Source organism: Bombina bombina, chromosome 4, assembly GCF_027579735.1.
Source record: "Bombina bombina isolate aBomBom1 chromosome 4, aBomBom1.pri, whole genome shotgun sequence".
In the NCBI taxonomy this organism is placed as follows: Eukaryota; Metazoa; Chordata; class Amphibia; order Anura; family Bombinatoridae; genus Bombina; species Bombina bombina.
In genome coordinates, this window is record NC_069502.1 from 454,585,663 (window position 1) to 454,599,261 (window position 13,599).

General features: G+C 41.2%; 1 protein-coding gene across 3 annotated transcripts in view; it reads right to left on the reverse strand.

The window, feature by feature from the left end:
* Positions 1-13,187, reverse strand: part of ARMC9 (armadillo repeat containing 9) — a 935,599-nt gene extending 922,412 nt beyond the window's left edge. For 2 of the 3 annotated variants that reach the window (XM_053710306.1, XM_053710304.1), the window contains exon 1: positions 13,106-13,187. The gene's annotated coding sequence lies outside the window, so the exon portion shown is untranslated. Of the gene's footprint in view, positions 1-13,098 lie in introns of all 3 variants that reach the window. The other variant, XM_053710305.1, reaches the window with a different exon arrangement.
* Between the last annotated feature and the right edge of the window lie 412 nt (positions 13,188-13,599).

The window sequence follows — 13,599 nt, forward strand, 5'->3', positions numbered from 1 at the left end:
GAAAGTTTTTTTTGGACTTGACTGTCCCTTTAATGAAAATAAGCAACAACAAAACATAAGACACCAAATAGCTATTAATACAGAAATTGCTAACGGTTGGCAAAACTAAGAGTGCATGGAAAGCACTGATCCAAGTATGTTAGATTTAGACAAGGCTACATTAAAAATCATTAACAGTAAACAAGCATACTGAAATGTACATATAAGCGTAATTTATCCTGCTACATTAGTGCCTATAGCCGCTAGGATTAATAAAGTAATATAGAAGCACTACACAAAAACTGACAAACAAGCTCTGATGATCTATCCATTCCTGGAAATGAGCATCAGAATAAATAATAACAGAAAAAAGATGATATCCAGTCATGTGAACATTAAGCTATCTTCTGATGATGTAGCTCTGAGTAGAGAGCTTTCTGGAATAATTATACATTGTGCTTTTAAATTTATGCTGAGACTTTGATAGTTCCATAGAATGAAACGTCATACAACATAACTGTAGGCAAAACTAAACAAAGTGTCATAAAAACAACACAGGTGTACAGTATGTTCTATAGTAACGTACAGGCTGACGCATCTGCACTCCTGCATTTTGTCAGCCCGTGTTTAAGAATGTAAATTAAGCAGGAGAAGATGTAACAAAGACTGAAGAAACATAACACCCTTGTACTTTTTACGTTTTGTTTAATGGGACAGTGCCACTAAATGTGCAATCACAAATTAAGGAGCCATACATTTTATGGTGATAACTATATAATATATATTTCTCAACTGCACCTTTCAGAGAGGAACGCTCTCCTGCAAAGCTTGGTCATGTACTGAAAGGTCAGTTTTAGCCAAAAATATCAGGCAATGGAAACACCTTCACTCATCATACCCTGCAGCCTAATATGGGCCTTACGAGTTACAAGTAGCTTTATTCTTTTCAGCAAAAATAAAAAAGGTGACAAAGGACCCATGGCAAGAAGTGTCAGAAGCTTTTGGTCAACCTAAGGAAAAATGATGTTAAAAATGAATTATTGATCATCAAAACGTTGATTATTTATATGTAAAAATGTATATTGTGTGTGTGTGTGTTTTATGCCGTTTTCCAGAGATAGGTGCTTCTTTAAAGCCACTGCTCCCTTGAAGCCACCCATCAGCAAGCTCTACACAGGGTGCTGAACCAAAATTGGGCCGGCTTGTAAGCTTAGATTCCTGCCTTTTCAAATAAAGATACTAAGAGAACAAAAAAGAAATGATAATAGGAGTAAATTAGAAAGTTGCTTACAATTACATGCTCAATTTGAAGCATGAAAGAAAAAATTTGGGTTCAGTATCCGTTTAAGTAGATGATCACCACTACCTACTAATGACAGGCATATAAGACCCTTCATTACAAATTAGAGCGTCATACTCTATGTTTTATTGGGAATAGATGCTCTATAACAACCTCCTCCCTCTAATCAAACACTGTACAGTACATATGATGTGGTTGATCTTCACTACTACAGTGATAACCTGTCAATTAGAATGGGCTGTGACCCATTGTTTTAATAAAAGATCAAATCCCCCTTTCACATGAAGGGTCTCATAATATAAATAAGAAGGTAGATAGGGGCTCTGTAGTTGTCAACTCCCCAAAACTAAAAACTACTAGGTTTAATATAGTGGGCACACCGTTTTAATGATGATCAGCTGAATCCTAGGGAGACAAATGACTCATCTGAAAAAGGGTAGTCTGTCTTTTAAAATGAGGGATCACTTATTCCTCTAGTACACACGGGGGAAGGTTTAGGCTTTGTTAAGCGCTCCGCCATGCCCTCAGGGAAAACTGAGCTTTATGTGCTGCCACAGGATATATACATTTTTACAGCAATCACCTGCATTTTACAGGGGCAGACTTCACTCTATTAAATAAGGGGTATCATGTACCTCGTCTAGGGACTGAGATGCAGTCTTCTGAAGTGCTACTGTGACTTCCTTGTTGGTAAAAAAGCTTAAACTCTAAACATCCTACAGAGGTTGACTACATATCATTCTCTGCACTTAAAGGGGTTATACATTTGTAATGTATTAATACATTGACATTTTTACTAAACCAGTAAGTGCATATACTTTTTTCTTTTGATATCAATTTTATTTACTGGCTCCTCAATATTGTTTATTGCTCCTAAATGTGGTGAACTAAGTTAATATGAGAAATTTAAAACAAGTTAAATTGAAAAGAACTTCTGACTGAATCACTAAACAAATTTACCAATTTTTGTATGTTGGTGATATGTTGAGAGGTTACTTATTGGCATGGTGGGTTAAACTCTAAATTATTTAAATAAATTACCCATGCATATTATACATTGCGCCATTCCTCTGCCTGTAATGAATAATCTATTTTGGTGTTCAATGACAATTCAGGCTGTAGCCAATCGTATCGCACCCCCTTTGGCGTCAAAACCAGGGGCATTATTATTAACTTGCAATACGATCTTGATAACCTGCCTGCCCCTTCACAGAGATAGAAGGCAGTGGACACTGTACATCCACTGCCCGCATGTACCATTGCACAAGGACGTCCGTGTGCAATGATGCCCCCTGTTCAGTTGATCACCCTGAACAAACACATAAGGCATATTTTTACTCCTCTATCTCACAGGTGGCGGAGGGGATAAGATTCTTACATAGTGGAGAGCTTTCCTGCAAGGAAATTGCAAGCGCGTGCATTTTCTGACTGAGGATTGGATTCTGATTGGCTGATCATTTGAAGAAGAAGGTCGCTACGTAACGGTGGGGGGAGATAGGCTGCCATATTTACCTCGTATTAGAGAAGTTATCGACAGTGATTACTACAAGAAGCAAGTAGGCAAGGCAAAAGGGGTATGGTGCAGGCGAATCTTCGTTTTTTATTTTTCAATATCGCATAATGTTACCTCAAGTGTTGACTGTTCCTTTAACCCATTTTCTATTATTTTTGTTCATTTTTATCTGCAGCTATATCTAAAATGATGCAGTGGGGTAACTCTCATTTGGTATAGCAGAACTGCCCAAATTCTCAAATTTGAGCCCCAAAACGATATACATTTTTAAAGCAGACAAACCAAGGCACTGATCTATGCCCATTTTGGTATATTTCATACCACCATTTGGCTGCCAAATTCCATCATTTAAAAAAAAAAAAAATTAGGTTATCGTAAACTTTACCTATTTGCTGCCTAGTATATAAAATTATTATTAAATTCAGGCTCACTTTCATTGATTAAAGGGACACTGTACCCAAAAATTTTCTTTCGTGATTCAGATGAAATGAAATTTTAAGCAACTTTCTAATTTACTTCTATTATCAAATTTTCTTCATTCTCTTGGTATCTTTATTTGAAATGCAAGAATGTAAGTTTAGATGCCGGCCCATTTTTGGTGAACAACCTGGGTTGTCCTTGCTGATTGGTGGATAAATTCATCCACCAATAAAAAGAAGTGCTGTCCAGAGTACTGAAACAAAAAAAAGCTTAGATGCCTTCTTTTTCAAATAATGATAGAAAGAGAACGAAGAAAAATTGATAATAGGAGTAAATTAGAAAGTTGCTTAAAATTGCAAGCTCTTTCTGAATTACAAAAGAAAAAAATTGGGTACAGTGTCCCTTTAAATATTTTTAAGACACTTTATTTGTAAAATATTTTCCATTTAGTGATGGAGCTAGAGTGCGGTACGATTGGATGAAGATGCGGGCGGAGGAACGGTACGATTTTTACCATCACTAAATGGTAAATATTTTAGAAATAAAGTCTCTTGGGGGGCGGAGCCGGCCGACGAAGAACATGGCCGCTGACTGAGAGAGCTCCGGAGCTCCGAGTTCTGGCGGCGGGTACCCTGGGCTATATAAGGCATCAAAATTATAACACTAGGTGCCACTCACTTCCTGAACACTACCGGTGCCTTGAAACTTAACAAGCACCACTCAAAGGCACGTTAAACAAGACTCCGACATGCGGCCTTAACGGAGACCACGAGGATAGAAAATGGCGACACCATAACAGCTCGCTAAGCCTAACAGCGACACAACGCAGAACACCACGCAGAGCTGTATAACTCAATCAGGAGGCAGACGATAATCAAGCGGAGCTGAACAAAGACACCATCGACCACCAATCCCGCCACTAGCCGCAAGTATACCTGCTGTTCATATATGCCCTTATGAGACTTACTTAGAATCAGGGCCACACAGTTAAGAGGCTGCTGTTAAATACATATAATAGTCACAGGAGATATGACCTAACCCTGACTCCTATAAATAATGCTCATGCTTGCGACCCAGTATTATTGCTGAAGATGAATGTGATTTAACAAGTGGGGGTTAATACAGCATTTACACGCTTCTCAGAGAAACCGCAGGAGCGGCATCTGCAGCATGAGATAGCCAATCTGACCTTTAGGTTCGCTGAGAGCAGCAAAATCATCATAAACACACATAGTGTGCTCTACACTGATTGCGGCTGCATTTGAATTACACAATATTTTAGCCACATAAGACTCATTTCCCGCTAACCCCGTGGACTGTGAGGGGGGCAGGACACAACCACAATACCCCTTAGCACAAGACCACCATGACCTCACGCAGCAAACAAAAAGCTGACAGATTGAACAAACCAACTATGTCCACAAATACTAAGTTAAACACTTTCTTCAAGCCACAAGAGGGCCTAACACCCTCCAATCCAACATTAGCCACAGAAGACAGTACTGATAGCTTGGAAGAGAACTCGCAATGGGGTGATACTCAGAAAGCTCCACTCACAAGAGCTGACATAAATAACCTCCCCACTAAGCAAGACCTCAATCTCTTCATGTCGCAGGTTAATCAATCTATCAAGGAGGGTTTAGCAGGTGTTAAGAAAGAAATCACTGCCTTGGGGAACAGAGTAATGTTAATAGAAGAGCAGGTTGAGGATATAGCTAAGACCTCAGATAACTTGGAAGAGGCTGTACAACATCAGAATGCAGCGATAGTTCAGTTACAAGAACAAATGGAGGACCTCGACAACAGAGGTAGGCGACAGAACCTCCGAATTAGAGGAGTACCGGAACAAATTCTCCAAGCACAGATAGCATCATACCTCCAAAATCTATTTAAATACCTGCTGGACTTGAACACAGGAGAATCTATTGTACTGGATAGAGCCCACAGGGCGTTGAGAGCACGACCTTCCAAAACGGCACCCCCTAGAGACATTATCTTATGCTGTCACAAATTCACAGATAAAGAGAGGATCTTGCAGGCAGCGAGAAAGAAATCACCGATCCTTTTCGGAGAAGATAGCATTCAGGTGTATGCAGACATCAGCAACATCACTCTGGCAAAACGGAAAGAGGCCCGCTACCTGACTCTGCACTTAAATGACCTTGGGATCCAGTACAGATGGGGCTTCCCTTTTGCAATAAAAGTCACGAAAGATGATAAGATTGTTACTTACAAGAGCCCTGAAGATCTGGACAATTTTTGCAAACAACTAGAAATATCACAACCTCCCCTCCCGTCATTAAAAGACCCAGACCAAGGTAAAAAGAACCAATCCACCCTCCCTCAAAGGCCACAACGCCAAGATTGGTCAACTGTATCAAAAAAGAGGAAAAACACTACCTCCAGCTCTACTGCCGGAGATGGGGAGAATGAGGCTATAACCTGATCTGCTGCATAATGGATCCAGAGTTTCTCCTTCCACACGGATCTGAGGTCATGACTTGCTCACTAACCTCAATCACTCACCCTACAGGCTGAGTTTGTTTTAACGGGTTAATATGTTGAAGTTATATTCGCACAGTTTGCTAATATAAGTGAACACTGGACTGTGACAATCAGTATGTTGGCTGGTGCGAGGCCAATAATTTTCATAATTTTCTTTGTCTTGTCCTTCTTTGTTTCAGTTAATCAATCAATATTCTGATGTTACATAATGGGTTAATGAGTCGTAGCAGCTAGCTAATAGTTCAGTTAATCTAATGAAAGCCAAATGTAATTATCAAAACGCTTGCCTTCTAAATTGCTAAAAAGTACCAACCCCGACCCGGGGTCCCGCCCCTAGGACGGAGCCGGCCACTCCTGGTTCATTTCCCCTTTCCACTCTTGCTTTCACTTCCTTTCTCACCCTCGGCCGGCACTTATTCTCCTTCTCCTTCCTCCTCTTCCCCCTTCTCTCGTCCCTCCCATCTCCTTCCCCTGAATCCCGTCCCTGTACCCCCTTTGGTCCTCGCCTCATCTCCTCGCACTCCTCCTTCCTCCATATTTCCCACCCCTTCCCTTTCTATGCCCTTGTTCCGTGTGGGTTTGTTCTATTTTCATACCATGTTGAGATGCTTTGAAAAATTGTATTGTTTCAGTTATGTTAATTTTTCTTTTGTTTTTCTTTTCATGCCTGTCAGCCACACCTTCCACATAAGGGAAGAATTATCATATTCAACCTCTTTCTCCACTGCTCCTCACCACAGACCAGAACACCTCTCTACTGATGAACTCTCATTCACCTATGTTGTATCCCGGTACAGGGTAAGAGCTTGCACACACGACCTTCAAACACACACATGACTAACAACACGCTAACGATTCTATCACAAAATGTGAAAGGTCTAAACTCACCTACAAAACGCTCAGTGGCACTGAAATGCTTTGCTAAACATAGGGACTCAATTATATTCATCCAGGAAACTCATTTTGAGGGCCAATCAGAACCTAAATTCCTATCCAAAACTCACCCAACAGTTTTCCTTAACTCCCTTGAAGACAGAAAAGCGAATGGAGTGGGGATCCTAATACACAAAAATATTAAGTTTGAACTCACAAAAAGGGTAGCAGATGAAGAGGGTAGGATCCTCATATTGATAGGAATGCTGTTTAACAATCCCATAACCTTGGTAAATGTTTACGCCCCCAATAACACCAAAGCTAAATTTTTTAACAGACTGGGCAAACTAGTGAGTGAAAACAAGAGAGGGACACTAATTCTGGGGGGAGACCTGAACGTTATATTAGACCCCACCTTGGATGCCTCTTCAGGGAAGCCATTCTCCCATGCCCGACCTCCAAACGCGACTTACGACTGCCTGACACAACTGGGTCTAGTGGATGTATGGCGCATACAGCATAGCTCCCAAAGAAACTATACCTTTTACTCTCACCCTTGGGCAGTCTACACAAGAATAGACTATATGCTAATAGACAGAAACCACTTAGCTTTAGCAACAGACTCTAACATCCAACCGACCGCATGGTCAGACCACTCACAGATAAGTATTGACCTAAATTGGCCGAACCACCCGATTACCCCTTATTTGTGGAGACTGGACAACTCCCTCCTTCTCGACCCATCAATAAATGAGACTCTCACTAAGTCACTAACAGAATATTTCCAACTAAATGCCATACAGGGGGTAGAACCTAGGCTTGTGTGGGAAGCTCATAAGGCAGTTCTAAGGGGGGAATGTATTAAACATTCGGCTTACAGGAGGAAAATATATAATGAAAGAATCCACACTTTGACAAAACAACTTGGGACCCTGGAGCTTCAACACAAAAACAGGCCCTCAGACACAGAGACAGAGACATACACATTATTAACTGAAGTCAGACAAAATATAAATAGTATCTTAATGAAAGAAGCACAGAGGAAGGCATTAAGCATCAGGAAGCTATATGCTTATGAGGGAAACCGTTCAGGCCCTCTGTTAGCAAAACTCCTGAGGACCCAAAAAGCTAGATCCCAAGTAGATAAACTGGTGACAACAGACAACCAGCACATATATGACAGCAAACAAATCACAGACCACTTTGGCAACTTTTACTCCAAACTATACAATTTAGACCGAGTAAACACACCAGAACACCTAGCAGATATGCAGGACTACATCAAAGCAGCAGACCTCCCAGCCCTAGACCAAACACAAAAGGAAGCCCTAGAGGCACCTATATCACTTGCAGAAGTAGTTAAGGCCATCTCGAACTTACCATCAGGGAAGAGCCCAGGCCCTGATGGTTTCACTAACGCATATTATAAGTCCTTTCAGAAAATTCTGGCCCCACACTTACTACACTTATTTAATGCCCTGGATGACAACCCCATTCTCTCGAAAGACATGCTACTGGCACACATCTCAGTCATTCCCAAACCAAATAAAGACCCCACAGACCCAGGGAGCTATAGGCCTATATCCCTCCTGAACACAGATGTCAAGATCCTGGGCAAGATATTGGCCACGCGAATTAACGGAATACTTTTTTCCCTTATACACATGGATCAAGTGGGCTTTGTCCCAGGGAGGGAAGCTAGGGACAACACCATTAGGGCAATCACCCTTACTTCTTATGCCAAGCATTATAACATCCCTTCAGTTCTCATAGGCACTGACGCCGAAAAGGCGTTCGACCGCATTAATTGGACCTTCCTCAAAGAAACATTACTTTCCCAAGGATTTGGCCCCAAAATGATACAACGTATATTTAGTCTATACTCCCACCCAATAGCTAGCGTTAAAGCGAACGGAATACTTTCAGATCCCTTCAATATAGGCAACGGGAGGAGACAGGGATGCCCCCTCTCCCCAATTCTATTTGTTCTAACCATGGAAGTCCTAGCTGCGCACATTAGGCAAAACGACATGATAAAAGGAATCACTATTGGACCCCATAACTTTAAAATCGCAATGTACGCAGACGACATCCTATTCTCATTAACCGACCCCCTCTCTAGTATCCCAGAAGTATTGAACCAAATAGACACTTTTGGTAAATTCTCAAACTTCCTAGTCAATAAACATAAATCAGAAATACTAAATATATCACTCCCCACCTCCATCTTCCAATCCATTAGTAACATATGCCCATTAAAACTCCAAGAAAAATCTTTAAAGTATCTGGGTATTTACATCTCCCCAATCATGAAGCAACTTTTTGACGAGAATTACCTGGCACTATCACGCAAATTGCAGACAGATTTTAATACATGGTCATCAAAACCGATCACATGGTGGGGGAGAATCCAATGCGTTAAAATGACGGTCTTGCCCAGGGTCTTGTACATACTTCAGGCCCTCCCAATCCCAGTTCCTAGGTGGTACGTAGCACATTTACAAAAACTTATTAATCTGTTTATTTGGGGGAAAATTAAACCCAGGGTGAGCAGGGAAAACTTATACAGGACACTCGACAGGGGAGAAATGGGCCTACCTTGTGTGACAGACTACTTGGATGCAGTGACTTTGCAGAGAGTGACGGACTGGCACAGGTCAGCGGACACTAAGGCATGGGTAGCAATAGATTCAAACATTCTCAAAACACCTGAGGTGGGTGCCCTCTGCTGGGTCCCCAAAGAACTTAGACCGCCCCAATGCACAGAGCTTGCAATACATCGCAGATCATTTGAATCTTGGGACTCACTCATCAAACGGAGAAAACATATCTCAGGGGTTCGCTCTCCACTCTTCCCAATCCCGAGAAACGCTGAATTGATAGGAGGTTTAGATAAAGGGTATAAGAGAATAACAGGCTGGGGTTACACCACTCCACTAAAAGATTTCACCACACAAGGGAAACTCAAAAAGAGAGAGGATTTATCAGAGATAATGGGAGGCAATTATTCCGGCTGGTTAAAATACTCTCAGCTGGCACACTTTGTCCACACATCTCAGCACAGGCACGATTTTTTAAGGGAACCTACCCCATTTGAAAGTTACTGTCTCATCAAGGGAACAGCGAAACATTCATTGTCATTGGCAAAAAAAATGATCCAGGGAGACCAGGCTCAACAACTTCCCTCTTACACACAACAATGGCACATAGAATTGCAAACAAACTTACAGAGTGAAGAATGGCATTACATTTTTATGCGTACAAGGAAAGCCTCCACCTCCCCCCAGGCATTAGAACTTAATTTCAAAGTGCTATCACGCTGGTACCTCACTCCCGTGAGACTACAATCTATCTACCCTGGGTCTTCAGGACAGTGCTGGAGAGGTTGCGGGGCGAGGGGTACTTACCTCCACATGTGGTGGCATTGCCCAAACGTCCAGACTCTTTGGAGTTCAGTGGAAAATTATCTTAAGCCACTTCTGGGGGGTGACATATCTATAACACCTAGAATCGCACTACTGAATGACTTACCGAGACTATCGTGCAAGCTCAGACTCACATTACTCCAGCTAGGTCTGACAGGAGCCAAAGCTCTAATAGCGCTACACTGGAAGACCCCATATTCACCGACACTAAGAAATTGGACAGACAAAGTCACAGACCTTTTAATTATGGAGGGATATGGCTACGCTAAAAGGAGGAAATCACATATGCTAGCAGATATGACATTTATTTGGGAAGGCGGCAGACGAGAGGTAACTTGAACCCCTATAAGTAGCCCCGAGATCAGCATTTACTAGGAAAATAACGGAAAATTCCCCCAGAAAAGAGTGAGGACTGAGAGGACTGACTTTTCTGCACACCATAAACACCCCCCTATATAAAGACACCTGTATATGACTAGACCCCTTAAGTGGCTGACGGGCACTTCATTTTCATTTCATCTTACTTTTTTTTTTTTTATTTTATCTCATATATTTACTATATTCTACTATATATTAGTTTATTCCCTTTTTTATTATTTTATTCTTATTATTTATTTTCCATCTTAGTTAGCTTCTACTACATGTCTTATTTTGCTTTATTCGAGTCTTTTCAAATGTTTCAATTGTTATTACTGTTTGATTGTACATGTCCTTCGTCTTGTTTCAAGATTGACACCGATATAAACTTTTTAGTACATTCAATATATCAACACCCGGTATAACACTTCAGATATTGAGACTTTAACATTCACCCGGGTTCCAGGATGGAGACAATCTTACATGTCAATGCTATGTTTATGTCTTACATTTTCCATCGATAAGATTAACCTCGATGATGTACTGTACAATCTCTTTTTATATCAATAAAACTGTTTATTAAAAAAAAAAAAAAAAAAAAGAAATAAAGTCTCTTAAAAAATTTAATCAATGAAAGTGCCCCTGATTTTAATAATAATTGTATAGGCGGCAAATAGGTAAAGTTTACAATCACTTTGTCACAAACCGGGTTTCTCACTGAAATTATTTACACACAACTACTGCAGTAATAAATAAAATAGTTGTAAAAGCTTCTATGGGATCCCCTTTGTTCAGAAATAGCAGACATTGGCTTTGTCATTGTTTTTTTAGTAATTAGAAGGCCGCTAATTGTAGCTGCACACAACACTTTCCAACAGTATATCTAATGCTTTACATGCACATGCAATGTAAAATGTTAACACTAAAGGGCTAGATTTATTATAGCTGAAGCGTACAGGGGCGCGTATACATGCCCCTGTACGCCTCAGCTCGCCTGTGGCGGGGCAAAATTACCCGCAGGTATTTGGCATTGCACACGAGCGCAATTTTGCGCTCGCGTGCAATCCCGCCCCCAGCCAATCACGCGCGGGCAGGAGCTGTCAATCTCCTCGGTCGGACTCAACCGAGGAGATTGAATTTCGCCAGTTTAGAGGTGGCGAAGAGCTTAGGGAAGCAGCGGTCTGGTGACCGCTGCTTGATAAATCACGGCGAGCAAGTTCTTGTGAGAACTTGCAGCCGTAGGGGTTTGATAAATCGAGCCCTAAAACATGACATTACTTAATATCAGCATTTTGTCAAGATATTAGTATACTGTAAATATGTGCTACCCCAAGATTATGTAATTCATCTAAATGCATTTAAATTTTGACCTGGGTGACCTGAATGACCCTTTAATAGGGGACAGGAAACTCTGAAATTTTCTTTCATGATTCAGAAAGAGAATATAGTTTTAAACAACATTCCAATTTACTTCTATTATCTAATTTGCTTCATTTTTAAGTATACTTTGATGCATAAATAGTGGCGTCACTAGGGGGGGTGCGGGCCGCACCTGGGTGACACCCTCCAGGGGGTGACACCAAAAAAAAATATTTTTATTTTTTTTATTTTATTGAAATTCAAAGAAATACAATGTTGAGATGCATAGATTATTTTATTAGAGGCTGGCATTTGTGAACATTAGTGGGACTGGGGAAGTTGTAGACACACAATTTTTTTGCCCCTTGAGCCAGTGCTGCAATTTCAACAAATAGTTTTCCCGGCTGCTTTTGCTTGTTTGTACTTTGCTCCTCCCCTGCCCAATTTCACTATGAATGTTGTGGGTGTGCTGTGGGGCTTGCAAAGTTGCGCTGCTAGCCTAAACCTGCCTGCCTATCTGTGCTCACTGCTCAGTGACATGCGGCCCAGGGCTGTGCACTGACAGACTTGGAACAGAGTCAGAGAACAGAATTTTCATAGTTTGCGCGCCTAAACCTTTTCTTCAGTGATTTATTTTAGAGTGCTCTGTTTATCTTTCATTTGATGCTCTGCTGAACCAGGGAGCAGCTCTAGGCATGAGCTTCATAATTAATGCAGTGCAGTTTACATATTTTGTATGTGTGTGTCTGAGTTTTTGTGTGTCTCAGTGTTTTTGTGTGTGTGTTTTTGTGTGTTTCCGAGTGTTTGTGTGTGCATCTGAGTATGTTTTTAAGTGTGTCTGAGTGTATGTGTGTTTGCCTGTGTTTTTGTGTGTGTCTGCTTTCTGGGGGGGGTGACACCATGACTTACCGCACCGGGTGACACCAACCCTAGTGACGCCACTGCCCTTTATTGCACATCAGTGATCAAATAACATGAGGCATCTATGTGAAGCCACCAATCAGCAGCTCCTGTCCCTATTTAGGTATGCTTTTCAACAAAGGATATCGAGAGAATGAAGCAAATTAAATAAAAGTGCATTGGAAAGATGTTTAAAATGCAATGCTCTTTCTGAATCAAGAAAGAAAAGAAAAAAACGGGTTTCATATTCACCAGAATAATATACTATTTGTAAACCATGGCATCCAGGAACACATTTTTAGAGGGTCAGTCGACTGCCCCAAAAAATCAGATACCCTAATCTACGACTGTCAACACGCTAATTACACATACAAAACGCCGCTGTAATTGAATCTCAAACCACTTTACTGCCCGTGGTACATTCTAAAACGGAACAAGTTGCTAGACACGTAAACAAGATCACGTACAGCTTACCAGCGTTCCTTCTAGCGCGTCCCTCCGGTTCCCAGTACCCTAACCTCCGCTGTATGTGGCTGCAGCAGGCCCAATAGACGGTTACACAGGTAGCGCTACTGTAACCAAGGAAACAACTCACTTCCGGATGCCAGGGAGCAAGCAACCAATTAAATCTCGTTTTACAATATACTGTTGTTTAACTGCCCAGTCAGATATGAAGCAGCTAAGACAAACAACATGCGGAGAAGATCTTAAGAAAACAGTTGACAGACCGCAGTGGGTTTTCACAATGTGTAATGTGTCGTCCGACTCGTCCCTGTATATTATGTCATGTGTTACATATTATCAATTATTAACGAGAGCGCAAATTATATAGGGGCTAATTAACTTATTGCTCTACAGTGAATCCGATCCGTATCATGGTGCTCTGTTTATAAATGACAGACGCTTCTATGCAGTACCTTGTAACATGGAATTTTAATTAAGTCCGTTAATGAGGAACTGCACATCTG